Genomic DNA, 26,965 nt, shown 5'->3' with positions numbered 1-26,965 from the left:
ACGGAGCCGGTTTCCCCGGCTCCCCCCGACACCCCGCTCACGCCTGGGTTTAAAGTAGTTGTTTTTTAAACAGACAATGGACAAAAGGAAAGTAGCGATGGATGCCCGGGAGCTCTCTGTCCGCTGCGGGGCCGCGCGGCGCCGCGCAACTCTCCCGCACTTACCCACTTTCTGCCTTTGTTTTCGTTTGGGAAGGGGCTGAGCGTGCCTCCCCACTACAGAAAAGGGCGATTTTTTAATTTCCAAGAAGCTTTATTCTTTTATTTTCTTTTTTTTTTTTCTCTTTTTTTCCCCCCCTCTTTTTTTTATTTCCCCAGCCAGTCGGGCTTCCTTCCGCGGGTGTTTGACTCCGGGAATATCCGAATAACCTTGGTGCGATAAGTTTGTTTCTGTATCGATGTTCGTCTCGATTTTTACTCTCATCAAAGCAGATCGCGGGCTGTGTTTATCCTGGAAGATGGCTTTCGGGATAATGTGTTAGCCTTTTTTTTCCCCTTTTTTTTTCCTCTTTTCCCTTTTTCTTTTCTCGTGGTATACGGGACTAGTGGAGATACAAACAAGCAAGTTGAACAAAAAATGTTTCTGTTCATTTCCTCACAGATCATCCATTCTAACGACGGCAAAAAAATCTTAATGACTATGACCTTAGCAGCATGGGTAGCTGATTTATCCCAATTATAAATCCCGTTAGTTTGCGGTAATGTGTGAGTATCAATATATAATTCATATTAAAAAGCATGATCCGTAATTTTTTTTTTTTTTTTCTGGTAGAAGTTGAAATCCGTTGTTTTCCAATGAGAGTGCTGCATCTGTCGCTTGGAGTGTTTTTGTCTCGCTGTTGCACAACAGAGGCTCTCTAGTCTTTAACCTAAAATGGCAGCTTTAATTTGACTGGGGCCCATTCATTGACAATGATAATAAAAAGGCTGAAAGCTAAATGTAGCTGGGTGCTTGGGGCACGTTTGCAGAACACTCTCCTCTCCATTGCTGGGCGCTGCTAAGAGAGGAACTTAGAAGCTCTCTAGTTTCTATCGTGAAAGTTTCCAATACTTTTTTGTTTCCTCATTAAAAAAAGGAAAAAGAAAAAATTGCATTGCTCAGCATAAACCACATTTTAGACGTCCGGGTTGCTGACAAACTTACCGGTAAGGGGATAGTTAGACAGAACTCCTTCCAAGAGGGCTGCATTTATAACAACAGCGCAAAAATTCTAGTAATGCCTTTTAAAATAAGATGCAGTCCGGGGGAATATTAACCGTTTGTTTCTGAGGTTTGTAACAGGTGATTAGAACAATTACATTCCATATATTTTCCTATCTCCAGTTACTAAAAGCAAGGAGTATTGCTTGTTTCTTCTTGTTTGGTGTTGTAAATGTTCTCAGGGTTTCACAGAGATCCTTTTGATAATGTGCTATTTTCCTCTAGGATAAAACCACAACTGCTTGGAAGAAGTGATTGTTTTTGCTGAGAGACATAAGTTGAAGTCTGAAACAGTTTTACAAAACAAAATTTTCCCCACTAAAGCACTGGAAAATGCCATAGATTGACACATCCCCTTGTCTTGCCTTTCTTTTAACCTGAACTGCTTATTTTCAGTCTCTTTTGAACTTGCTTTTTTAGTAAGAAATTTATAAAGATCATTATTAAAGCTGTCGCACAGGCTCTTAGAAGAGCATTAAATGCTTGTGATTGCATGTTTAACTGAATTAGTGATTCACTGATACTAATTGGATAATTGTATTTGACCAAATATCTTACTAAATATTTAACAATGTAATGATATTTCTGTTATTACTTGTAAATCCTGGCTAAGTTATTTAAACAGTGGAAAAAAACCTCGTATTTGAAACCTCAGATGATTCTATTGCCTCTTCGGTAATGAAGGAAAGTTTTGATCATAGGCAAGGATCACGCCGTCCTTTTAGGAAAATAACAGGGTTTAAGGAATATCAGTAAAAATGAAGTATAGCAGAATAGTCTCTACTGCAATCAAAACTCTGTACAGTGGTGGGAGATTTGAGTTATGACCAAATTTTTTTTTATGTGGTTAATGTAGAAACCTGAAGCCTTGGGTCAAAAGAACACTGTAAAGGCTTCCCGATCTGTGTAGAGGGGTCAGTTAACCTGAGTGTAGCTTTTTTTTCACACAAGTTATTTGCTGTTTTGAACTGAAAAGATTTTGATGAATGTTCACCGTATTTGCCGTTAACGCTCAAATAATATTAGGAGTTTTATAAGATGTAAAATGAGTTATTTGCAAGTCAAGGTGAAACAGGCCGATGGTGAAGCTGCAAGCAGTGTGCTGAAGAAGGGGATGGTCTGCTTGGTCCAGGCTTGGCATGGGTGGGTGGGTGTTGTGGTTGGCGGGCCTGTGCTGCCCTGGCAGGTCTGTGCCCCATGGATGGCAGCTGTGCAGGCAGGACATGGCCTAGGCCCTTCGCTGGAGGAGAACCTGCAGCAAAAGGATACAGCAAAACCTTAAGAAACAAACAAAGCCAGCCCAGGTGTGATTTTTCTGTAAAGGCCTCAGTGACAGGGACTTCTCAGGTTTTCCAAGACTACTGAAGTGTGGCAGTGAGGCTCTGTGGTTTGCCATATTTATGGCATCCTATAACAGGTGGCTGTTTGGGGTTTTGTTTGAGGCATATGGCATGATAGGTAAAGGTTGTTAAAGGTGGGAGGAGGAGGAAAAAGTAACCAGAAAGAAAGAGGGTGGAAATAAACATGTGTTTCCTTGAATCCTGCACCCTTACCTCTATCCTTTATTTCCCACTCATTTTTACATTAATTTTCAGAGGGAAGGCCTTTAGAACCTGATGGTCAGTATTTGCTCTTGTGAATCTGGTGTTATTCAGAGAAATTTTCTGACTAGCAAGGATACAGGCAACCGTGTGACAAGAGGTGTGTGTATCTGACCGTCTTCCTTCCCCAGTTCCCTTAAATCCTGACTTCCAAACCCTTATGTATTTGCTGTGAACAAATCACTAACTACTCAGATTTATGAGCTGGTTAACTGGTGCCCATAAGTAACATGGGTGATACTTTTATGTTACTTTAATATTCCCTGTATACATGAGAAAATGGCAAATTTTAGTAAATAATTAAACTGTCTTTCTGACAAATGAGTCTTTTGTGTGTAGGTAAGGCTTTAGATTTCACTTTTCCAACAGAAAAGTTATTGTATTAATTTACTGCATCAATTTAGCTTCATCATTAAGACAGACATCAAATCCATCGTTTCTCATACTTTGTGTTTCCATGAATAGCTTGTTTGTACAAATACAAACCACTGGATTTTAATGGAAGAAAGTCTCAAATATTGTCTACATTGTAGCAGTGATAAAAAGGCAAAGGGAAACTCCAACTACAATTTATTTTTTCAACTCTTTCAGAGGAGGGGGTGAGGTACAATATGCAGAAACATCCAATGTTTGTATTAGGGTTCTGACAAAATACTGAAACCTGATGGAAGAGTTTTTCTCCTGATTTTTTTCTGCCTGCAGAATCAAACTGTACCTTGCAGTGTTTCGTATCTTACCCAAGATCAGCAGTCATGGAAATACCACGTTGTAGTTCCACATTAAAATTCTTCCTTGGAAAACTCCTTGGTTGGAAGGCATGATGCAAAAAATAAAAAGGAGGCTGTGACCTAAAGAACATGCTCCAAGAGCCCAAATATGACAACAAAGCTCTTAAGGGTATTCTTAAGTATACAAAAGCTGATTAGCTCTTAGCTTCCAACATTTTCAAAGATGTAAACATGCACCTAGAAGAAGCCAAGCCAAAACTAAAGGTCTTCATGCTGCCAGTTGGGTTCTCTGGATGCTGCTCTGGAGCAGTTTCTAAACGTCCTGGTTATTTTGCTGCCGTTACACTACATGAATTCTCCTTAAAAAGAGGGGGGGGGGAAAGGAAAGCAGAGATATAACTTAATTTAAACATTTTCTTTTAAAAGTTGTAATTCAATAAAAGTGCTAATTATCAAATAAGATACTGTATTAGTAGAGCTTGTAACACGTTATTTTAAAAGCTTATTGGCATATGGGAACTAACCAGAAGCCCTTGCTGGCATGATGTAGGGCTTGCTTTGCTTTGTAGTGACCTATATAGCTATTTTGGGTGTGGTTTTGCTTGGCTTTCGTGGGAGCTGAGTCCAACCTTCCTCTGACATAGACAGTTGCTGTGATGACAGGGCCTTGAGGGGAATGGTGGGGAATAAATAACTTTGGGAATCAATTGTCTGGAAAAAGTCATTGCAGCCAAAATATTTGCTGTCTTCCTAATGGTTCTGAGGGGAAGATTAAATTCAACATATATGGCCCTGGTTCTAGAGGTTATTCTGTTCAGGTCTCATTTAAATATGGGCTGGTGATTGTGTTGAGCAGCGCAGCAACTTACCTGCCTGTGATTAGCTGGCATGTGGAGAATTCAATGCTGGCTAGTTTTGGAAGCACTTTATTTTAATGTCTTTGAGCCACTTTTTAAGCTATTCAGTTGAGCTTTCTGTTTACTGCTAGAACTTCAACAGGTAGCTGGCTTTAAAATTTTTTCTTTGTGATTTTTGAAAGAAATTGACCACCCTACAGTTTATTTTGTTTGCTGTCTACAAAATAGGCATAACTTCTTAAAACATTTTGTAGAAGTGTACATCAGATGTACAAAATATGATTTCTTTTGTGCAGCAAAGCCAGTTCTGCTCTAAAAACTAAAACTTTTATTTTTCTTTCCTGCCTGCTCCCCCCCCTCCAGCTTTCCTATAGATTTTTTTTTTCCTCTTTAGATTGTGCCTTTCCTGTTGAGTTTTTAATCTTCTTTCCAATTCATATTGCTCTCTGTTTGGTTAGCAGAGTTGTGTTTTCTTGCCAGCCCGAGATAATTAGGATATGTTACAAAATAAACATGCGTTTCAACTCCTAATAATGCTGCTTTCTACCCAAAGCATGGAGGATGCTTTTGTTGATGTGGGAAAAGCTGGCTGGCTGGCTGGCTGCACCAAAGCCTGATGAAGTCTCGCATTAGCCTGGATGCTGTCCTGGCAAGGAGATGGTCAGCAGTGGAGAACCAGAGCAGAGGGCTACTGCAGCCTGCTGACAGCTTTCCAAAAGTTCTTCATGACCTCTTGAATAGGAAAGGCCTCTCGTTTCAGGTTTTGTTTTTGTGACAATGACATTATCCCATCTTTTAACAATTAAGACATGTAGCTGTAATGGTTTCTCTTGCTATGTGCACCGAGCAGTTGTGCGTGGGGAGGGTCAAATCCCATGACAGCTTTGAAATGGACATAGCCACTGTGGGCTATCCCTTGCCAAACAGAAATTTGGGATGTGGGGGGGAGCTCCTGGGGGATTGTGATGTTTCTGAAGGGAAATAGGGGCACTTTGGAGACCAACAATTATGTGACCACTGATACAGCAGATCAGAACATGGAGCAAGTCCAAGGAAGATTTTAATAAAGGCACTTTTGTCCTCGACCTTAAAAAAGGAAGCCTGTGGATTTATTTACAGGGTAAACAGGATTTGTTAAATGGGTAATCTTTAGGTGCGAAAGAATACTGGTTATTCTTTGAGAGAGAATTCAGGGGAAAATGAACTAAAACTGAACTGAGAGCTGAGATTTTAGAAGTTTAGACATCAGTAATAGGACAAAACAAGGAGAAAGTCTTCATAGAAAGCATTGAGGTAGTGCTGTTCTGGGAGAAATGTGAAACAACTCTTACATGACAGAAACTGAGAAATTCAGTTCAAGTCTTTGGTATTAACTTGGGTGAGCTAATAAGTGGGAAGTCCGAGTTGATGACAGCTTACAAGAAAACATTCTTTGCTTCAAAGAAGATCCATCAATGTAGCTGTTGAGATTGAAGTCCAAAGCTGAAATGCTACTTGGTGAATTATCTTGCAGGAAAGTGTGTGGCAGTCTGTACTGTAGAGAATAGCAGTTTAGTATTTCTTCAAGTTGAAGATCAGCAGCCAAAAAGGTGATACAACTGACTTCATTTCTAATGCTTGATAGGAGGAGGATTGAGCAAAGGAGGGTAATGTTGAGGCTAACAGATGTTCAAAAATCACTCTGATAAGGCTGAGATAAAACTGCACGTAGGTGAGAGACTGGTAAATTTCAAAGATGCATCTTAATTAGTCATTTAGGATGTATCAAATGCTTTTACAGTCTTACCTCTTCCTGGACAGGAGAGCTTATCTGAAGTCCAGAAATCAAGTATCTTGCTGCTTGTAGTTCTGTATTTGAATGTGCATTGTTTGGTCATGTGGGGTAAGAAATACCTAAACAACCATAACTTCAGTTATTGGTTTGAAATAAGATTTAAGAATGTGATTTTATTTCTTTTTTTGTCTCAACTGTCTGGCATATATTTAGGCAAGCCCTATGGCTTTTTGAGAGTGTGCTCTGGTTTGCACTGCCTTTGGAGTGGAGTAGCTGCTTATTGGATTTGGTGATTTATTGCAAGGCAAAAAACAGGCAGGTTGTCATCTCCGGTTCTTGGTTTGAGAGGTACAGGGACTATGTTTCTAGTTCCTGGGAAGATCAGGCAGGCTTCACAGGGTGATGTAGTTGTGTGAGGATGACTTAAAGGAAGGCCCTCTGACATAGTAGCCATAGCCTATGTGAGTTCAGAGATTCCTTTAAACTCTGATGAGGGGACTCTAAGTGTAATTCTTGCCTCGAGTTGTTTTAACCGTGAAGAATTAAACTGAGAGTTTATAGTGAGCAATTTAATATCTCTCTTGATTTAGGAAGGAATCATTCAGAAAGTGAGTTAAATAGGGGTTTCTGGACTGCCTCAGGTTGTAAGTCTGGGAGAGACCTGCTAAGTAATTCAGTTTATTTATCAGTACCGCTGCGAGATGTCTGCTGTGCTTTGCATTCAGTCGGCTCTGTAAGTGGGGTACAGCCTCACTCATCCTTACTTTAATCATCATTCTTTCATTGGTAGGGAAGTGAATAAGCAGGCTTCAGCTTCACTTCCCCCCCTTTCTGTCTTGATCTCTGCAAAGGTACATTGTCATTTTTGTTTGGTTTTTTTTTTGTACAGAAGCAAGTGAAGGCAGTTACATGTGGTTCTTTAATTCTATTGTAACCTTCACAGAGGTTACTGAAAAAACCCCGCCTCAGTTTCACCTGCATTTCTCCTTTCCTTCAGTTCTGCAGTACTCCCCAGCCCATGCCGCCTTCTCTCACAGAAGTGACTCTTACTGAATGCACTTGGGTGTGTTAAACAGGATTTGAACCTTGTGGCAGCCATGCAGAAGGAAATGGCATGGCTCTTGGAAGAATTAGCTTCTTACAGGCACTGCTAGAACAGAAACATGTTTTACTGCTTGGGTGCAATAATTGTAGTAGGTAGTAGTCTTAGAAGTCAAGATGTTGCACTGAAAAAAGAAAAATGGAAGGGGGGGTGTTTGTGTGACTTTTCACTTACCATGGTTAGAATTAGGGAAATGCTGTGGTTAAGGTGACTGAGTTCTTGAATGGTGAGTTCTCAAGGAAGAAAGTTAATGCCTCAGATGCCTTGGCTGCCCCCTGCCCAAACCATGACTACTTAATTTTGGGGGGGCTAAAAAAGAAAACCATGGCTACAGAAAAGATGGCAGGTGAAAGGAATTGCTTCCATTGCTCTTCTGATAAGAAATTTCCATAACACAGATTAATCTCCTTGATATATTTCTCTTCTTCTTTCTCTGCCTCCTCTCCTAAAAGAAAGGAAACCAGAATGCCTGACTTTCTGCCTGCCTCTCTGGATGAAGGATGGATGACCTTTGGTTTGTCAGTGGTTCATGTGTGATTTCCCTGCTGAGATTGTCGCATGACCAGTGGCACAACTGGACTGTGCAGTATGGGGCTGGTTGGGCAATGCGAATTTTTGTCGTGTGAGGAACTGGACTAGGAGGGGCTCTTGGAGGTGGATATTAGTGTCAGCTGGGATGCAGGCTGTGTGCCTGATTTTTATCCCTGGTGGGGCTTCTGGGATCTGCTGCTGTCTTCCTCTCTGTGCCTCTGTCTCTCTGTCACATGGAGATTCGTGGTGTTCTCTGTGGCTGCCCAACATTAAGATTTTTGGTAGGAAGCTGGTAGGGTCAGGAAGGCTGAAAACCCTTTCTCTAATTTGAGGTGTGATGATGGTAGTGTTTTGGGGCAGGGTGCTTCTTCTCTTCAGTGCATATTGAAAGGAGCTGTTTCTCTTTCGAGGTGCCTCCAGGTAGGCAGTGGACTTTGAATAGCAAGGTAAGGACTCCAGCAGCTGAGCTGTCCCATGTGCTGCTGTCATTAATTCAATTTGGCCATGGGAGTGATACATTTGATACATGTTGACTTCTTGTGTCTCTAGCGAAATGGCGCATCCACAGCAGGCAGTCCACCACATAGGAGGCAGACTGATACATGAAGAGAAATCTCTGGGCAGAAAACCTGGTGACTAGGCATCTACAGCACCTGTTGGCTCAACTGTCTCCATCCAGGTTCTTTCTCTTAGGCACATCAGCCATCCTCTAATAGCTTCACTTTGGAAACTGGTGACAACTTCAGCAGAAAAGGCAAAGTTCTTGCTGTATTTTGCTTCTCAGAAACACTTGTTTCTCCATCATAATGCTTATTGAGATTGGTGGTCATGTTCCCAAGGCTTTTTTTATTAAAAACCCACCAGCAAACAAAACCAGCATAAAACTAGGGTGAAATATGCCAAGCTTTCTTTACCTTCCTCTTCCAGTTGTTATCCTTATCTTGATACTACATTTGTAAGAACTTTTTATTTCCTTCTGATGGAGTGTAATACTTAAATCTGTGGAAGAATACATATTACCATGTATTCTTGTACAATAAGTTTTTTGTAGCCCGAAAGATAGCTGGAAGCTGTTGAATACCATTTTATGGTCCATCTAATCATTTGTAAGTCAGAGTACAGTTTAAGAAATGTAATGAGCTAATTTAACCAGACCTTGTTCTGAAAGAAGAAGTCTCCTCTCTGCCTTTGTCCTCCTGCACCCTTCCTCACAACCACATGGCTCTGCTACTTTCTTTTGGCAGCAGTGCTTGTCAGGTCCTTCTGTGAGCCACTTTAGTTTACCAAAATGGCAGAAAAATAACTCTGTAAAATGGAGAGCATTTTGCTGTTGTAATGAATCAAACTGGCTCATAAAAGGATCTGATGAACACCAGAGCTGGTACTTAGGACGAGGGGGGCCGCTGGCTTGGAGAGCAGCAAGCGCTTTTCATCTTTTCATTTTGGTGGCAGTGAGCAAGTGGATTGGATCAGTTGCCTGGGAACCTTCATGGGAGAAAGAGAAATGGAGTAATCATCTGTGAAGCAAAGGACACCAAAAGAAAAATGTGCTGGCCTGAGTTCAAATTGATATTAAAATTTGTTTATTCTGGTGGTGCTATGGATTGCATGCTATAAACAATTTGTTAGAATTAATAAGCTACTGCCCAGAAATGAGTTTTCTTCTTGAGGTAGGAGAACAAAAGCCTTAAAGATTTACTAATATATAAATATCTTGTCTGCTATTTCAAATGTGAAGTATTTAATCTTTGAAACAACTTATTCACAAGTGTTTTGTGGTTTGTTTGTTGTTTGGGTTTTTTTGGCAACTTTGAAGTTCTCTGTTAGGTTTATCAAATTTTATCAAGTCAGTGTTGTTTCAATGTCATTAAGTTTCATCAGTCAGTAATTCAGTGGATTCCCTTATTCAGAGTTTTATCCCAAGTATTTACCTTATTCCTCCTGGTTTGAGATGGAATAAGAGTTTGGTAAGAGAGTTTGGTGGCTGAGACTGTTACTTTCTGTCATAGTCTAAAGCTTTCTGATAATGAAATGAATGCACTCCTACTTGTTAAAATTGGTGAAAAAAGTACATTGCAAGTCGCTCCTGTAGTACCGTCTTTTGCTACTCTCCAGAGAGAAAAATGGACAGTTGATACTGTGTAGCTCAGTAGAGGAATGAACACCTTACAAAAAAATCAGGGATTCTGACTGCAGCTTCTGCTCAATCCACCTGCCAGCTTGAGGTGACTCAGTGTACCAGAAATGTGGCATGAGAAGCTGCTAGCTTTCTGAATAGCCTTGGCTGTTTTGTCAAGTTACTTGTGTAAATTGCCTGCAGTGTGACAGAAAGGGGATTCTTAGCAGGTGGAAGAGTGGAAGCTCATGATTTCCTTCCTGTTTTTCTCAAGATTTGGGCAATTCTATATGCCTTAATGGAAGGTAAACACTTGTCATAGTTATAAAAACCCCAAACTCCCATGTAGTGCACTGTCTAGATTCCTTTCTTTGGGTTTTACATCTAAAAAATTCCCTTTCAAGAGCTACAGGGGATGGTGGGAGCAGCAGGATAGGGGACTTACAAATTCTATCTTAAGGACATTGTAAGCTGCTTTTGGTGAAAACTCTGAGGAGTGGTGGCCCTCACTAGCACTGTGTGTGTTCAGGATGAATATTGTGGTTACTAAAAGCAGCTTGTTTACATTAGGAATTGTATGTGCTAGCTCTAATGGGCTTTAGGAAGCCCAAAGCACAGCTGTAAAACATCTGTCTCAGGGACCAGATCTTATCTGTCTGGTGAGCTGTTGTCCTGCATTTCATATTCAGATTTAGAAGAGAAATAAAACTTTTCTTTTTTTTAATAGAGAAGTTCTTCGCCATCCTGCTTGAAGACTGGATTGCACTTGAACAGCTATCATGCTGTTGTCTTGAATACAGAACTTAAAATAGTGACTCCGTATTAACTTAACTCCACTTCCTCTTTAATCCGATCATCTTGCTTGCTATATGACCTTATAACACCTTAATTTAAAGGCTGCTTATTCCAGTGGATTAAATTTGGAGGTGTCTGGTGTGGTGGGCATTGCTACAGGAAGGGCTTAAGAGGAACTTAAGCAACAAGAGCAACTTTGTTGCTTCAAAAAAAAAAAAAAAAGGCATTTGGAATACAAGCAGGAAGGGTATTTTCCCACTTTGGGATGGTTACTGTTGCTGGACAAGGCTATGGACAAGGCTTGCTGTGAAAGGGCAGGAGGAGTTCTGAGCACATAGTTCCGCTGTACCGTAAGGAAAAGTACATTCGTTTCCAGTGTGTAAGTTTGACGCTTCTTGTCTCAATTGCACGTGGAAGTGATAGAAGGCAAAATATCTGTTTAGTTTAGGCAGCTCCAAGTGTTTGGATAGTTTTTCTTCAAGGCTAGTGACCTGAGCAGGTGTTTGGAAGCCAGGATCCTAAGTGCTACTCCAAACTGGTGTACCAGGTTCATAGTGAGGTATTTTGTGGTCCATCATATTGGGATGTGTAATAGTTGCTGATTACCCAGCAGCACTCATCAGATGATCTCGGTTCTTTACCAAGTGTTAATTTTGCCTTGATACTGCTCTTGTGAAGTAGATAAATGCCCTCCTTAAAAGGGGAGTTGGTCTGACATTTAGCACTTAAAAAAAATCTGTTTTAAGTGTGTTTACAGTCTGTGTCCGAGTAGACTGCGATTTTTCAGAATTTACATCTTCTTCCTTTAAATATTTTTCTCAGGAGTAAATTCTAAACAATGTACTTTTTGTATTGAGTTTAGGGACTATAAGCTTCCCTCTTGTCCCATACAGTTTCCTTAACAAACTCTGCCAAATAGTCTGCAATTGTATGTTGAGTTTAGGTTTGGGAGTAGAAAGAGTTCAGAGAAGATACTTTGTATTCTGTGCTAGGTTATTAGCCATTTTGACTTGCACTTTCTGTCAGATTATTTTTCCATCTCAAGTCAAGTTTTTAACCTGACTAAACTAAACTACAGCCAAACAGTCTCTTTGAAAACTGCATGTTTCCAAGCAAGGGTATGTAATTTCTTTGTTGGTGTGATCTGGATGTTATGGTGAGTTTTACTGTACCTATGAAAAGTTTGATTGTTATGAGTCCTTGAAAATAAACCACTGGCTTGTGCTGCCTTCTCTTTGACAGAGGTTTACCAGAAGGCCTGCTGTGCACTGGGAATATGCTGCTGCCTTCAAGCTTGGGCTGTGCTTGGCATACGGTGGCAGCAGCACCTTTCTTGGGTTGGAGGAAGCAGGGCTGGGAGATGCTTACAACAGCAATAGCCGTGCCTTCTGTATTTGTTAAGGGAAAGATTTGTACCCTAATTTAGGAGATGGGCATGGTCCCCACTTTATGGGGACCATGGGTTTGTTTTCAGCAGCTAAGATGTTGCACAATGACTTGTGGATTGGAGCCGAGGATTGAATTCAGTCTTCCAGTAATTCCTTTAAGTGCTTAACCTAAATATGTTGTAGTTATTTTAAGTACCTTTTTATAACAGTAATAAAGCTCCAGGCCAGTGCTTTGAGCTGATACTATCTTTTACATATGCTGTTTAAATCAAAAGTGTGACTATTTTATTTTTTTCATCACTTAGTGTTGTTTTTAAGTCTTTTTCCTTCAAACATGAAAAAAATGTTTTTAGTGCAAGCTCAGTATTCCTAAAATGTCAATGTATAACACAACTTTGTTTTGAGTTATTAAAAATCCACTATTTTAGTTGCAAAAAGTGAACTTAACCACTGCAGGTAATGAGTAGCATGCAGAGAAGTACTGCTTGTGCTGCAGTATTTAGTATTGTCAGTATTTTTGTTGCCTTTTTTTTTTCCACTCTTTAAGGGGTTAAAACCAGATCATAAACTCTTCTCTGAATTTTCTGTTGTTGGAATAGCGTAATTTTTATACAGGACTGGTAGAATTTCAGTAGACTCTGATACAGTTTTGGTTGTCCTTGTCTGTCTCATGCTCTGATCCTCTAGAATGTTGTAATCTCACTTGTATTCTTGAAGTATTGGTAACATGGACTAAGATACAGCATCTTTATGAAAGGAGGGTGAAATGATATACTGGAAATTGTGTCTTAGTGAAGTAGCATAGTTGTCAAGAGCTATTAAAACCATGTTGTGAATATCACCTTACTTTTTCAGTACCAGAGGTCTGTCATCCAAAATCCTGTTTCACAGTGACCAGGGTGGAGGCTATCCAGAAACAGAGCAAGCCCCTCCCTTAGCCTCTACAACTCTGCAGCTCAGAATTGTCTCAGAAAAAATGATAGGTAATGCTTAATGAATTTTTCTTGCATGAATTCATCTAGTCTTCTCTTGGTCTGTGTAAACTCTTGGCTTCCATTGAGACCATGGCAATGAGTTCTGCAGCTTAAGTACACATCATATGAAGAACTGCTTCCTTTTGTTTGTTTTATTTTGAACCTACCACCTGCTAGTTTTGTTTGATGTTCTCTAGTTTCCTTGTTAAAAGAGAACAATGGTTCACTACTTACCTGTTCCATGCAGCTCCTGATTTCGTAGGCTCTTTTATTCTCTCCCTGGTTGTCCCTTCTTGCTGGAGATTTTGAAGGGTCTTCAAATGCCCTCTCTGGGCTGTCAATTTTAATTTTGAAGTGGAGGTGAGCAGAGCAAATACTAGCACTGCAGCAAGACAGAGATACCTCACAGACTTGCGTATCTCATCTTGTACAATTCTGTGGGGTTTTTTTCCCTTCTCTTTTTTTCTTAAATATGTCTAGTATTCTGTTTACTCTTCTGACAAATCTTGTTTTCCTAGATCTATTTATTCTGACTCCCAAATCTCTTTATTGATGATGATCATGTGAGAGCTCAGTAAAATGTATGTAAAACAGTCAGATTGTATTTCCTCAGATGCATTGTCTTCTATTTACCTACACTAAATCTCATCTGCACTTTATTACACCTTCACTGGGTATGATGCTGCTTCCTGCATAGTGGATTTTAAGTTTTAGCAAAATGAACTTGTTAATATTATCAGCAAACTCACTTCAAGCTTCACCATCTGTTTCTAGATCTTTTATGTGCATGCTGTTGATGCAGGTCTAGAAAAGAACTGGGTGATATTTTCTAGTGGTTTTTTCCTGTTTTGAACTGGTTACTTTTATCCATGTGAAGGCCTTCCCTTTTTGCTGTTGTAGCTTAGTTTCCTTAGGAACTATTGCTGGAGGACCTTTGTTCAGCAGCTGGCATGCATTTTGGTCATCCAGGTTAGCTCAAACTTTGACCACTTACCAGTTGCTTCAGTGAAATCTCCTATATTGGTAAGACAGGACTTTTCTGTGGGAAAGCATAGGTGTCACTTCTGTAGCCTGTACTTAGCTATGTGCCCATGTTGCTTCTATCTTCTGCTTATTTGGCCTGCTGAGACCTTGGACTTATTGGTCTGTAGTTCTTGGCAGGCTAAAGGTGTGACCACCTTTCAAAACTGATGCACCATTGATGTGAAAGTAGTGTTTGACTCCGAGATATTATGCAGCACAGTGGACAGATAGGCTATTTTATCCTTCAGCTCTTCAGAACTCTTGATGAATGCCATCTCACACTGGTAATTTGCTACTGTTTGGTTTGACCAAAACTACTTCTTAGGATTTATGTGACTAAGGAGAAAACTTCCCTTAGCTTCTCCAATGACAGTAGATGCAGAAAACTTTAATTTTTATTTTCTTGGAGTACTTTTTTCATATCTTGGTTATATATTAGTCCAGTGGATTCTCTAGCAGGCTTCATACACCTGGCATTTGTGGAAGGACCTTTTATGAATTTGCTCTTTTAGGAGCATATCTTTTGTTTGCAATTTTCCTTGCTAGTTCTTTTTGTCCAATTTATTCACTTCTTCTTGAAAAATGTTCTTACTGGTAGCCTGAGAGTAAGCACTCCAACAATGTGTTTTTGTTGCTTGTTGCTTTTTTAGGAATACTAAGTTTAAATATATTTAATGAATTTCATTAGCAGTAGCCATGAGTCATGATATACTTAAGTCAAATATGACATGAACAAATCTGAATGTAATATAATTTGATGTATGTTTAAATAGTCCATGATCTAGTTAAAATGTAGCAGTGTTGCCCTCTGTGCTTTACCATAACTTCATGTAAATTTTTTGATAAATATGGTTTATATGCTTTTATACTGTGATTTCTTCTTGCCAGAAAACCAGTCACCTTACTAACTTGTACAAGTGGAATGGAAATTTATTTCAAATGCCACTGATTTATTTTGGAGTGAGACAAAGTACGTGACTGTGTCCTTCAGTATAATTTCCCATCAATTGTAAATTGATGCATTTGTTCAAATATACAGTATAATACAGTATTACAATCAAGCTGTAGTTATCATGGGAGCCATAACTTCTGCTTTTCTTTTTCTTGGTTCTCTGTGTGAAAAACCGTACTGTAATATATTATTTAATTGTTTAATACTGAGGTCTCTCTGTTTTATCATAGTATGTGACATGCTACAGTACCACTCTGTATAAAAACCTTTGGTGCTTGAAGCAGTGGTGGAACAGTAAGAGTTTATTCATGTCTTCATGTATAGATGTGTGAGTACCATATTTAGAAAAACTTTTGCACAAATAATAACCACTTCGTACTGGGGTTTTTTGAGATTTTTGTTCCTTTGCTTAGCTGAAAATGACTTGGAAAGTTGTAAGTCTGCAAATCTGTTAATTTTTAAACTTTCTCATGAATCTGACTACAGCTTCTAGATAGCATGCCATTGTGTGCAAGATAACTCATAAGTTGTTTTTTATTCTGATTAAAATACAAGTTAAATTGCAATCAATAGGCTTACAGGTAAATTTGGTGAGGGTAACAGGGAGAGGAACTATAGAGAAGTATAGGCTTTTGGTTTAAGAAAGAACTCAAAGGAATTTTAGGATGTGGTCACTTCTTAGTTCATCTAATTACTGGCAAAGTACCTAGAAGAAAGTGGAGGAGTGGCTTTCTGTGTGCAAAGTAAAGGTTGGTAACAGAATCTGAAGTAACAAGAGTTGAAACTAGTCCAACCTAGAAACAATCAAAAGCAGCGTGTTCCAAGATGGTAAAGTCTTTTAGGTGCTAAACGTAAGGGTGCTCTTGCCAGTTTTTGTATCTCTTCCCTAATGAATGTGTTTTGAACTTCTCCTCCAAAGTGACTGCAATGAAGAATGGAGGGGGATTCTCGCATTCGTTTAAAAGCTGTGTAGTTGTGCATTAGTAGAACGTATCTCTACTACTGGAAGATCACAAGCTATCAGTCATTTAGTGCTGAGGTTTAAATGGAATAGGTGCTTTTATAGGCTGATTTATTAGAATAGATTGCTTATAGGCTTGCTGAAAAATGTAACTAGCAAATCTGATGCGAAAAAATGGCATGAAGGTAGTTGGGGATTTCGTCATGGTCTATGAATAGCTGATAAGCAAAACGAGGTGCTGCAATGCTGTTGATTTCTCTCTCAACCTCCTTGTCCCTTATGCCCCCCACACATGGGATTTTGAAAATGGCATTGGGAGGGGGAAGTTGGTCTTAATCTAGTAGCTTGAACAAAGCTATGGATTATGTATAGGTATCTGCCCCTGTTTCTGTGATCCTTGTCAAAGGCTATACCGCTTTTGTTCCCCTCATGCACCAGCAGTAAGGCAATATCTTTTTGCGTCTTTTAAAAGGCAACCTTTCTGCTGACCAAATACATTTTTCAAATAAATTTAGTGTTAATGATTTAATGATCTTGTTAGTATTATCTTAATTTTATTATTAAAGGGGATATGTGGCATGAGGTTAAATCATGTGCTTTGTTTTAGAGGACTGGAACTAGATGATCTTTCCAACCCAAACCATTCTATGATTCTGTGATTTGTGAAGCAGTTAATGCATTAGCAGAATAGAGTCACAATGTAGGCTTTGTTGTAGAATAAAATCAACACTGACTCTTTTTCACAGTAAGTTGCCAGTTTTCCTTGCCTTTTCAAAGGCTTGGATACATACTTGTTCCTTCTGGTCTACCTTGAAGTTTAACTACAATAGCAAACGCTATGAAATGTTGTGTGGAAAGTACTTTAAAATGTTCATAAAGATGGACTAACCCACCATGGTTCTGATGGTTCTGATGCCTCCTTTCCCTCCTCCCCATATGATTATTGATCTGAATCCTCAGATATTTTCCCATCACTTGCCTGGAAGGAATTAAATTGTTTGTTTCTGTTTAAGCGCTGTTTTTGCATAGTGAAGAATGATGATTTTTCGTTCCTCTCTTGTCCTTTTACCCATATATGTCTAGAAAAGAAATAGTCAAACCACCAGTTACATATTTTTAGCTGGTAGAGAATAATAATAATCCAGGCATTTAATGTATCGGGTATAAAAGAAAAATGCTTATCTGAATATTCACGTAGATTTAACTGTAATACAGAGAAGATCTATGTTTGGAGTACCTTCTGAAAAGTGCGTAACTGCAAGGATGAAAAAACAGAAACAAACCAATATGGCCCATTTGAGTTGGTAAGCAAGTTGGGGCCCTAAGGTGAAGGGTCTGGATAGTTTCAGAGTATGGGGACACGATTTAAGACAGTAGTCTTAATCACCTGGCTTGGAAGTAAAAATACAACTTCTGTGTTTAAATGGAGGCATGTTTACAATCGGTAACACTGTTGACACCAATGCTACAAACACTGCATTTTTATAGACTGACATCCCATACATCATCTCCAGCCTTTTCTAAAAATTGCGAGATCTGAATGTCTTGCTGTATTCTGTTTTGTGATAAGCCTGATTGCATCCAGCTACTCTTCTGGTCATGGACCATCTTTACCCTGTGTGATTACACAGTTGCTGTGCATTAACTAATGGAATCCATAATATGTTTAAATACATGCACAACTGTCATTTTCTGTGTTTAAAAACTCCGAACTTTATATTAGGTTCTCTTGTGTCTTACGATTTTCTCTTTAAAATCTTTGTGCTGTTAGTAACTTAGTTCTTCTGTCTAATTCACAGCACCCATAAAAGTGATCTGTGAAGGAAAGATCATTGGTTGGGGTTTTTTTTGTTTGGGTGGGTTTTTTGTTTTGTTTTGTTTTTTTTAACGTGAAAAAATTTAAAGTCATATATGTTGTGCATCTTAGTCGAAGTCAAGGTTTCTGTAACATGAAATGTCATTCACTGGAATTAAACTGATTTCATACTGAGGCTTCTGTTTTAAGATACAGGTATTTTCAACAGTAGAACGTTAAAAATGGTGTCTTGAAATATGCCTCCGTTATCTTGAAATATGTCTTGAGTCAGCAGCTAAGTCAAGTTCTGGTTTTGAAACCTGATAGATCCCAGCCTCTGGTATTCCTTCAAATAAAACTGTCTTTAGCTTAGAGATTGAACATTTGGAGTTAGTCATAGATGTGAGCTTTGTGAAGTTGTGAAAATGAGGCTCGGGTTACAGAGCCAGAAATCACTCTTTTAGAAGTTTAATTTGTTCGTTCAAGAGATTTGGCATAGCCAAGGGTAGAAACCTTTTCTCCAGAATGGCATTTACTTTCCCTATATCCGTGTGTTTATTTCATTTTTTGCTGGATAGCTAACTGACCACAGCAAAGTGATTATGTGAGGTAAAGCTGAAAAATTACAAAAAAAAAAAAAGATTGCCCTCTTGCACTATTTTTTTTTTATATTAATTAGAGATTATTCTTCATTTATGACCCTTAAAATCCATATTTCCTGCTAGAGAACTAATAACACTTTAGTGGATCAAACCTCTCTCTCCAGTCCGTAATAAATACAGCCTATGCTGTAGATATTTGCTGTAAGCTTGGGAATCAGATTTCTGCCAGTCTATACATTTTCATTTTCTTATATTATTTGTTGAATATAATTATGATTTAGTTGATGATCACTGCACTTGATGGACTGAGTCAATCCACTGTATGTAACTTTAGGTAGAAGATCACCTATACAGCGATGCCAAATGATAAAGCCACTGATAATTTATTTTTCTCCAGGAATAGTATTGCAATTCCGTCATATCACAGTTGGTATCCCTTTAAAGCAGTTTCTAAATTGTTGGAGAAGCATCCTGTGTGATAGCTCTTGTATTCAATGAGTTCTTAGATGTTTCTGAAAGATTTATAGTGAAGTCCAAAGCATTTCAAGGCCAAGTATAGCAGTCTTGTCAGATGCAGCTTTACAGCCTGGTGACTTATAATGAGAGTAGAATGTAATTAGAAATTGTCCGTGTCTTTACTGAGTACTGATGAAAACTATGGCTCAAAGGTTAATTCAAATAATAATTAATATTGGTTTCTGTCAGAACAGGGTGGTAATGAAATCTTTGTCGTACAATGACTTTGATTTTAAGAAGTGGGTGCATAAGAAATAGAAGCTACAGTTTACCCTTTCTGATTATATTCAGTTATCTTACAATCAGCATGATGGCTTGATAAAGCATAATTTGAGGGCAATTTAAACATACTCAGAAATATTACAACCTACAGTGAAAATCATCTAACATGTTGCATCTTTTTAGGGACATAGATTTATAGCTAGATTGCTGACGTAGATGGATTTACTACAAATGATCCTTGAGGACTGTGTATGACTTCTTTTGTTGTTGTTGTTGATAATAACTGATCAATACCATGTGTTTGTGGAAAGTCTTCGTAATAAGATTCGCTAGCATGAGAAATGTGGGATGTTACATTGATGTTTGTTTAAATTGGACTAGTTTCAACGAAAGCGATAGACCAGGTTTTGCTGGCAACCAAAACAAATTCTGTTCAGTTTCTTTTCCCCGAGTTGAAATTTTCTATTGGAAAAAAAATAAATGCTGTTAGTTTTGCTGAAGCCAAACCCATAATTTTTCAGTTGCCAGTAGTCAGTGAGCTATTAGACCTGTTATTTTGAGAGGCATTTCATGAATACTTTGCTGTCTCCTGATTTTTCTGTGTCTGCTCTGATCCTGTCCTTAAAATCTGCCTACTGAAAAGCTTCTCCAGAAAGTTACAGCCACAGCTTGGGTTTATGGGTCATCATCGTTCTGCATAACATGCCTTTCTCACACCTTCTATTCAGTCTGCTTGACTTAAATGCTACTGCACTGCCTACTACAATTTTAAATTTGCTGTAATTTTAAGGCTGTTTCCTCTATTGCCTAAAAGGAAATCTAAAATCCTCTAAATTAGATTTCACAAAGATGAGGTATTTTCATTCTTATGTGTGTAAAGTGACCAAAGACTGATTTTATTTTTATTTTTTTTTTACTCATCCAGATAATGCTTTCCATACAAACTGCTTCAATTCTTGAGAAGGAGAGAGTCTGTAGTCAAGATTGGACTTTTTGGGAGCAATGACAACCAGCAGGGAATGAGTTACATGGTGGGGGTGAGAGCTGAGAAAGGAGGTGTGCATGTGTGTGTTTGAGGGGTGTTTTAAAACTGCTGATAGTGAAGCATTATGTTGGTTTCTTGGAGCTATTCCTGTTGTTTTTTCTTCATATGTTCTCTCAAAACCTGGGATAAGAGAGTTCTGTGCTATGCTGAAGTATCTACTAGATGAGGTGGAAAAAAACCCACCCTGGATTTTAATGGTAGCACTGGAGAAAAACTCACTGTGCAAATCAGATGCTTACATTTTCTCTTCTGTATTTTATTATAAGCAAAGAAATACTGGCTTGGGAACTGAGCTGCACTTAAGAGTCTTCCTGAGATGTCTGAAACTTTGAAAGCTCTAGTGACCAAACTTGACCAGGAAATAGAGACTTTTTATCTGAAGTAATCTCCATATAAGTTTTTGAAGACTTAACAAAGGAAAATCTAAGGAATGGCTGAAACCTTTCTTACTGAATTAGGGTTGCACGTTTATGCTTAATGATTTGGTTCTTTAAGAGAATTGTTGTCTGTAGAGTTGATCCAGCATCTGTAGAAGGTCTGCTATAGTGGTAGCAGAAAAAAATCTTTTTAAATTTGAAATACTGTGTGAAGTACTGAAATGTAAACTCCTAATAAAAAGATGTTCTGCTTGGAGCAAGACCTAAATGTTCTGGAATTTGTGCTAGTACTCAAAGGTGCCAAAGCAAAAATGTGAATAGATAGAAATTTAAAGTGAAGTGCTTTGTTGAACATTCTAAAAACATTTTTTTGTTTGTTTGTTTGTTTGGAGGAATATATAGAAACATTCTGAAGCACACATTAGGTGTGGTTCAGTCCCTTTCCATGATAGATCTGCATGCTGATGCGGAGCTATTGATTGAGACCACTCTTGTTTAACTAGAGACACATGCACTGGTGTAAATATGCCATCCCCAAATAGCAATGAGACTCCATGATGGGGAGGGGGGGAAGGGAAAAGGAGGATGGTCATTTCAGTTTGTCTTTTTTAATGGTGGAAGTGGCAAAGTTGCTGCAGTTAGGTCTGCTGAAATGTGTCATAGGCTGTCCTGTAGCTTGTTTTCTCCAACCACTTGAAATTCTTTGGGAAGGGAATCTTCCAGTGGATTGTATCTGTGCTGTGGAATAAACAGTTGTCGTGTGAAACTGATGTGAGCCTTAGTTTTACTCTGCCTCCACTAAAATACACTTTTACGGTAGTTTGTGCAGGATCAGCACAGAGGAGTACAAAGAGGGAGCTTTTCAGTACAAAGGCTGCCTGTTTGGCCTGCCCAAACCACCGTGAATGTGTTTAAAGGGGACTTTTATTACCATGGAAACTCTCAGACAGGAAGGAATTTGTCCTGCCATATCTAGAAAATAGTCTGTAATGGTCAGCTCTTGGAACAAAAGTGTTTCAAATAGTGGGATATATTTAAAAATTCTTGTGGTGAATATGTTTAAAAAAAAAGAATATGTAAAACCCTATCTTATGCTAATGGACTCTTCATGTGGGGGTTTAGGGAAGACTGCAGACAAGTACAATGTGAGCAGGGGAAGTGTACTGAGAAATCTAAGAAAGTTTTACCTCTCTAGGTCCAGAAGGCTTCCTAGGTGTTGAATGGATGTTGATGAAGTATTCTCCCTTTAAGTAGGGTGTTTATCCATCACAACCATTCATTGAGGAACTGTATGTGTGCTTGGCTTGAACTGCTGGAGGCAGTCCTCTGAGCACCATGGATTAATTGCTTTTGGAATGTCTTAACTAAAATCTGTTCTTTGACTCTCTTGACAAATATCCTTAGTATTCACAAATGGCCTTTATTTTCCTAAATCACACTGAAATATAACATTTCTTGTCTAAAAGAAATTCTAATGCCAGATCTCAGCACATCCTTCACTGGAGTTTTACACTGTATGAAATAGCTCTAGGTCAGCAATCTTCCAGCCAGCAGGAGTAGCTAGAGGGAACTGCAAGATTTCCCTTGCTTTGTGTAGTGTTCAATGTTGATTTGATTGTGTGCTTGATTAGTTGGATGCAAAATATTTTTCCTATATTTGACCAAGTTAAAATTCATAAATTGTTTTCTCTGCAAGTCATACCAGCAGACAGTGGTTTCTCATATTCTTTCTGTATAGCAAATGCCTGGCTTGTTTTACTGTTGTGCTTTTCAGGTTAAGTTGTTGAACCACCTGGCCATGGCCTGAAGGCAGTTTGAATGAATGGTATAGTAATAAGTTGATCCAATGGGTTGTGATGCTTGAAATCAGCCATACCACTCTTACTTCTTTCCTTGTGCTGTCATTGCTGTTCAGCTACCCCTGTGATGACTATCTTCTGATGGCAACTAATGGTTAGATCAGCTTACCTCTGGTGTCAGACTGCACCTGAATTTTCTTGAGATGTTTGGGATAATAGTAGAACAAAAGCATCATGCTCGAGGTTAGGAACAGAAATAACTAAGGAGGAAAAATTTTCATGAAAACTTTCCCCTGTCCTGTCAATTTTGCACTTGTTCACAGCTCCTGAAACTCAATGTTCAAAGTCTAATTCTACATGGCAGGCCAGGTAAAGAACAGTTTTTATATTTTTATATATATTTTTATATATATATACATATAGACACACACATACATAGAAAATGGAGTATTTCTGTGTGCCTTTCACAAGCGTTGACTGACCTTGTTTGCATTATCTGGGTTAACGCTGTAATCTGCTGCTCTCATATGAGGACTTCCGTCTTACGCGTTGATCAGTTTAGTTTCTTGTCCCCTGACTTGAGGAGCAGAAGGATTGCAGAAGGTAGTTCCAACCCAGATTAAAAGAAACAAACAAACAAGGAAAAAAACCCACCTCACTCTTCTTGTTTATAATAAACTCCCTGCTTAATGGCTTACTTTGCCTCATAGGGCTTGGTCTGTTTCCTTCATCTGGGAACTGGATAGGCTGCTGTCCAAGCTGTGTCAGGGAATGGGCATCTTAATCATGGACAGTCATTTGTCTTTCCAACAGTATAAAACCCCCTGTTAGATGTATTTCCCGAATAGTTAACTAAGTTGAGAAAGGAAATACTGGTGACATCATGTATGACTTAATGTGGTTATTTACTGCGCAGGTGTTGTAAAGCTGTGAATCTAAACTGTAGTGGAATAGTTGCACCATATGGCAGGTTTTTTTCTTCAATTCTTATTCTTCCTCATTTACCATGCTGGGTTTTTTCTCTTTAAAAATGTATCTCTGTGCCACTTTGGTTCTGTAATACCTCTTATTTTAAAAAAAGAAGGAAAAAAAATCCCTCAAGCCTTCACAGGTTTTGGTATTAATTCATTCACTGTTTCCTTACTCATTTCTCCAGTATGCATATGTAGTTTTGTTTCCTTCCTCACCATTCCAGTTCTAGGCCTTCTCCAGCTAGCAGTTCTTCATCTGCTCTGCTTTTCATGAAGAAGGCAAATGCCCAGCTTGCTCTTTTCCACTATCTCCCATTCCCCTGAGGGGCTCACACCCAGTGCTTGCAGGCCTGTGTTGCATGGCTCAGTATTGCTCTCCTGATGGGAAGTCTGGGAAGCACTAAATCATCCGGCCACATACTGCTTCCTTCAACTTTCTCCCCAGCAGATCCGGGGGCTGAGTTTGCAGTACGGCGTGATGGCTGCACACAGCTTTAAAGCTCAAGAGTGGGGATGGGCTTTCTGCCCCCACCCCACCCCCTCGCCTGCACAGACATTTCCCTGCTCTCCAGCTGCTCTGGTTTCCATCTGTTACAGGGCCTTCTGGTGTGACTGTTTCCTCATCTGCTGAGCCGAGTAAAATGTTGAAGGACCAGACACCGTGCTGACCCGGGGAATTAAGGGGTTGTGGTTTTGGAGAAAATGGCTTGCATGCTTATTTTCCTTTTCTCTCAGAAACTTGGCATGCAAGACATCTAGTATCTTGAGAAACTTTGTTAGGTGCATTTTCATTTCTTTGTAGCAAACGTATTTACTCAGTTGTGTGCGTGATGCTGTAGGCCTGTCCCATGTGGCAGCTGCCCCCTGTCCTGGGAGGAGCACTGTGCTTTGCTCTGTGGTGGGCTCAGAAAGGCACAGTGATGCTAAATGTTAAGATGCAGCAGACAGACAGAGAAATAGCTGAAGCCTTATTTGTGAAGACAAAAATATGCAACTAGTGAGAAGTTGTGGGGAGTCAGGGAGGTGTTAAGAAACCTTAACATGGTCATCACTCTCTTGGCCTAGGAGCTGGGGAACTTGACCCCGTGAGGTGTTTTTGCTTTTGGCAGGCAGATGCCTGCTGCCCATCTTCAGACTGCTATTTTAGGCTGCTCTTGTCTTTAGCACTTCTTCCATCCTGCAGTCACTTAGATTATCCCTTTCACAGATCGTTGAGCTGTTGCTCTCTTGTGAGTGAATCTGGTGAGTTACCAACAGCAGCAGAGACAGTGGCAATGCAGGCCTGCGACTGAGAAGTATTTCTGTAACGCAAAATAGGTGAACAACAAAATTTCCATTTTGTAAGTGAAGAATTGTAACCACTTCTGACTTGCTGATACACAGAAACCCTGCAAAACTTCATAAATTATCACTGCCAAAGTTAATAAAATTGTCAGAGTGCAGTCCCTTGCTAGTCAAATTGTCCTAGTGAGTGAGTGTAGCTTCCCCTTTTTCTGACTACTGCATCATTTTCTTTTTGAAAGTAGTCGTTCTTGGCTTTTAAAATCTGTTTAGACACCATCAAATTGGTTTGAATTTCAAAATTATATATGTAAATGAGAAATGTACCTAGCACCCACTTTAGAAATTGAACAAAGCTTTTATTTCCAGAACCTAACTACTATTCAGAGTGTGGGAGAAGTGTGCTCTGACAACTTGGGCTGTTCTTTGAGGACTTCTGTGATCTCACTGAAGGGTTTTAATATTAATTCATTGCTAGTGTTATGGTTATGTTTTGATGATAGTCACTTAGGAGATGGGTGTTAGGCAACCAGTTGGAAATTACTGTAAAGTGATTTTTTTTTTAAGTGGTTCATACATTCAACTTGAAATCCCAGAGCACATTAAAAGTGCTAATTCTCATTCTCCTGAAAGCAAAGCTTCTATGTATTTCTCAAATTAGCCCCCCTCTGCCCCCACATCCCAGCTAATACAATATATGTAACTTAACCACTGATTTCTAACTGGGGATCATGCATTTATTAGCTTGATGTTGGCAGAAACTGATTATGGAGGAATAAAATATAGAGTTGCTGATAGGAGCAATTGTTTGCCTTTTGGGATGATAGATGTATTGCATTATCAGAGGTGTAATATACTTCTGGGAGGTTTTCTATGCAAGTGCAGCTGCCACACATGTTCCATGCAGAGTGAGAAGAGAGGTTCCATGCCCATGAGATGTGTTGCCTTTCTGAAAAACATGGAGTGAATGAAACATTGAACAAGAAGGAGAGGACTTGGTGAGACATGAATGTTTTTATTGATGGATAACATTTGCATGACTCAGTCTCTCATTTGTGCTTAGTAGTGGGGAACTACCATGTTGTTAATAGTTTGGGAGTTTAGTTGAACAGTAAGAGTACGCAGCAGTCAGGGAAGAGGCTGTGCAATGTTTTGGAAAGAAGCTTCCCCATCCCGTGTTCAGCACTTGGAGCATTACTAGGGAAAATAAAAGATCAGGGTCAAGGAGAATCCAGCTTGTGATTTCTGAAGTTTGGGAACAACAGACAGTGGAGTGAGTGTCTACTGATGGTATAAGGAGTTATTAGGTATGATAGTCTGTCTAGCTACAAGGCACTCAGATTAAGTAGCTACAGTATGGTGGAGCAGAAATAGGAAATTAATTTAAATGGATGAATTAGTTTTCTGAGTTTGAATTCATTCAAAGGTGCAGATGCCTAGGTCAAAAAGAAGTAGGGAGAAAAACTGGCTGGACAGTCTCTGGCTCCAGTGAAATGTGAAATTTGTGGTTATCACTGAAATCTTCGATCTAGTTCTCAAAACTGTAAAAAGATTTCAAGGTATATTCTGTTGCACCTTTGTGTCAGTTATCTTAAAAGGTGGTATGTCTTTTTTGAAGTAAGATGGACACCACTTTTCTAACAAAGTATGAATGATTGGACTATATTGCGATCATAGGTTTGAAATAGAGGCGCTCCATAGATTTCTATCTTGTAGATGTTCCTTGCATCGCTGCTTTGCTGATGTATCCTTCTTCCTTCCTCTCAAATGAAACTCTGGTTTAAACTTGTTTTCATTGGCTTCAGCTCTGGAGAAAAAGGCTTTTTTAGATCTGGACCTTAACTGTAAATCTACTCCAGCTTTAATGCTGCTACCTCACTCAGTGGTTTAGAAGGTGTGAGAGGGAGCTTAGTTTTGTCCTTCTTGTGAAGAAGACATAGGGCATGGGTGTGAGACATGAAAAACTAACTGCTGATCATCAGGTAAAGTAGTATGCTATGGCCATAGCAATAATCTCAAATTCCCAGATTATCAACAGGGGCTATTTGTGGACCAGGCCGATACCAGGGAGCTGACTCTCCTGGTTTAAATGAACTACATTGAATTACATGTTTATTGCAAACAGAAAAAGTGATGTAGCCTGTTTCTTCATAGAGCATCTTGATGCTGTGAAAAATGTAATAATCCCTCCTGTCTGCAATGCTGTTTACAATCTTGAGATCCCTAAAGAATAGGGGAATTTTTCCTTTTAAGCACACAGATATTTAAGTGGTTTTGTTTGGGTTTTCTTGGTGGTTTTTCTTTTTATCTAATGCATCAATTACTATTTACTAAGGAGATTACGGATACAGAGTA

The 26,965-nt window shown here is 39.1% G+C and overlaps 1 protein-coding gene across 5 annotated transcripts in view; it reads left to right on the top strand.

Annotated features, from left to right (window-relative positions):
- The first annotated feature begins 618 nt into the window (after positions 1-618).
- CHD7 (chromodomain helicase DNA binding protein 7) overlaps positions 619-26,965 on the top strand; it is a 128,292-nt gene continuing 101,945 nt past the window's right edge. For 4 of the 5 annotated variants that reach the window (XM_018079987.3, XM_018079974.3, XM_018079980.3 and 1 more), the window contains exon 1: positions 619-704. The gene's annotated coding sequence lies outside the window, so the exon portion shown is untranslated. Of the gene's footprint in view, positions 705-20,062; positions 20,194-26,965 lie in introns of all 5 variants that reach the window. The other variant, XM_018079969.3, reaches the window with a different exon arrangement.

This window comes from Manacus vitellinus, unplaced genomic scaffold (assembly GCF_001715985.3).
Source record: "Manacus vitellinus isolate BGI_N305 unplaced genomic scaffold, ASM171598v3 scaffold_1_pilon, whole genome shotgun sequence".
NCBI lineage: Eukaryota > Metazoa > Chordata > Aves > Passeriformes > Pipridae > Manacus > Manacus vitellinus.
The sequence above is the reverse complement of the archived record's forward strand: the minus strand, read 5'-3'. Positions and strand labels throughout refer to the sequence as shown.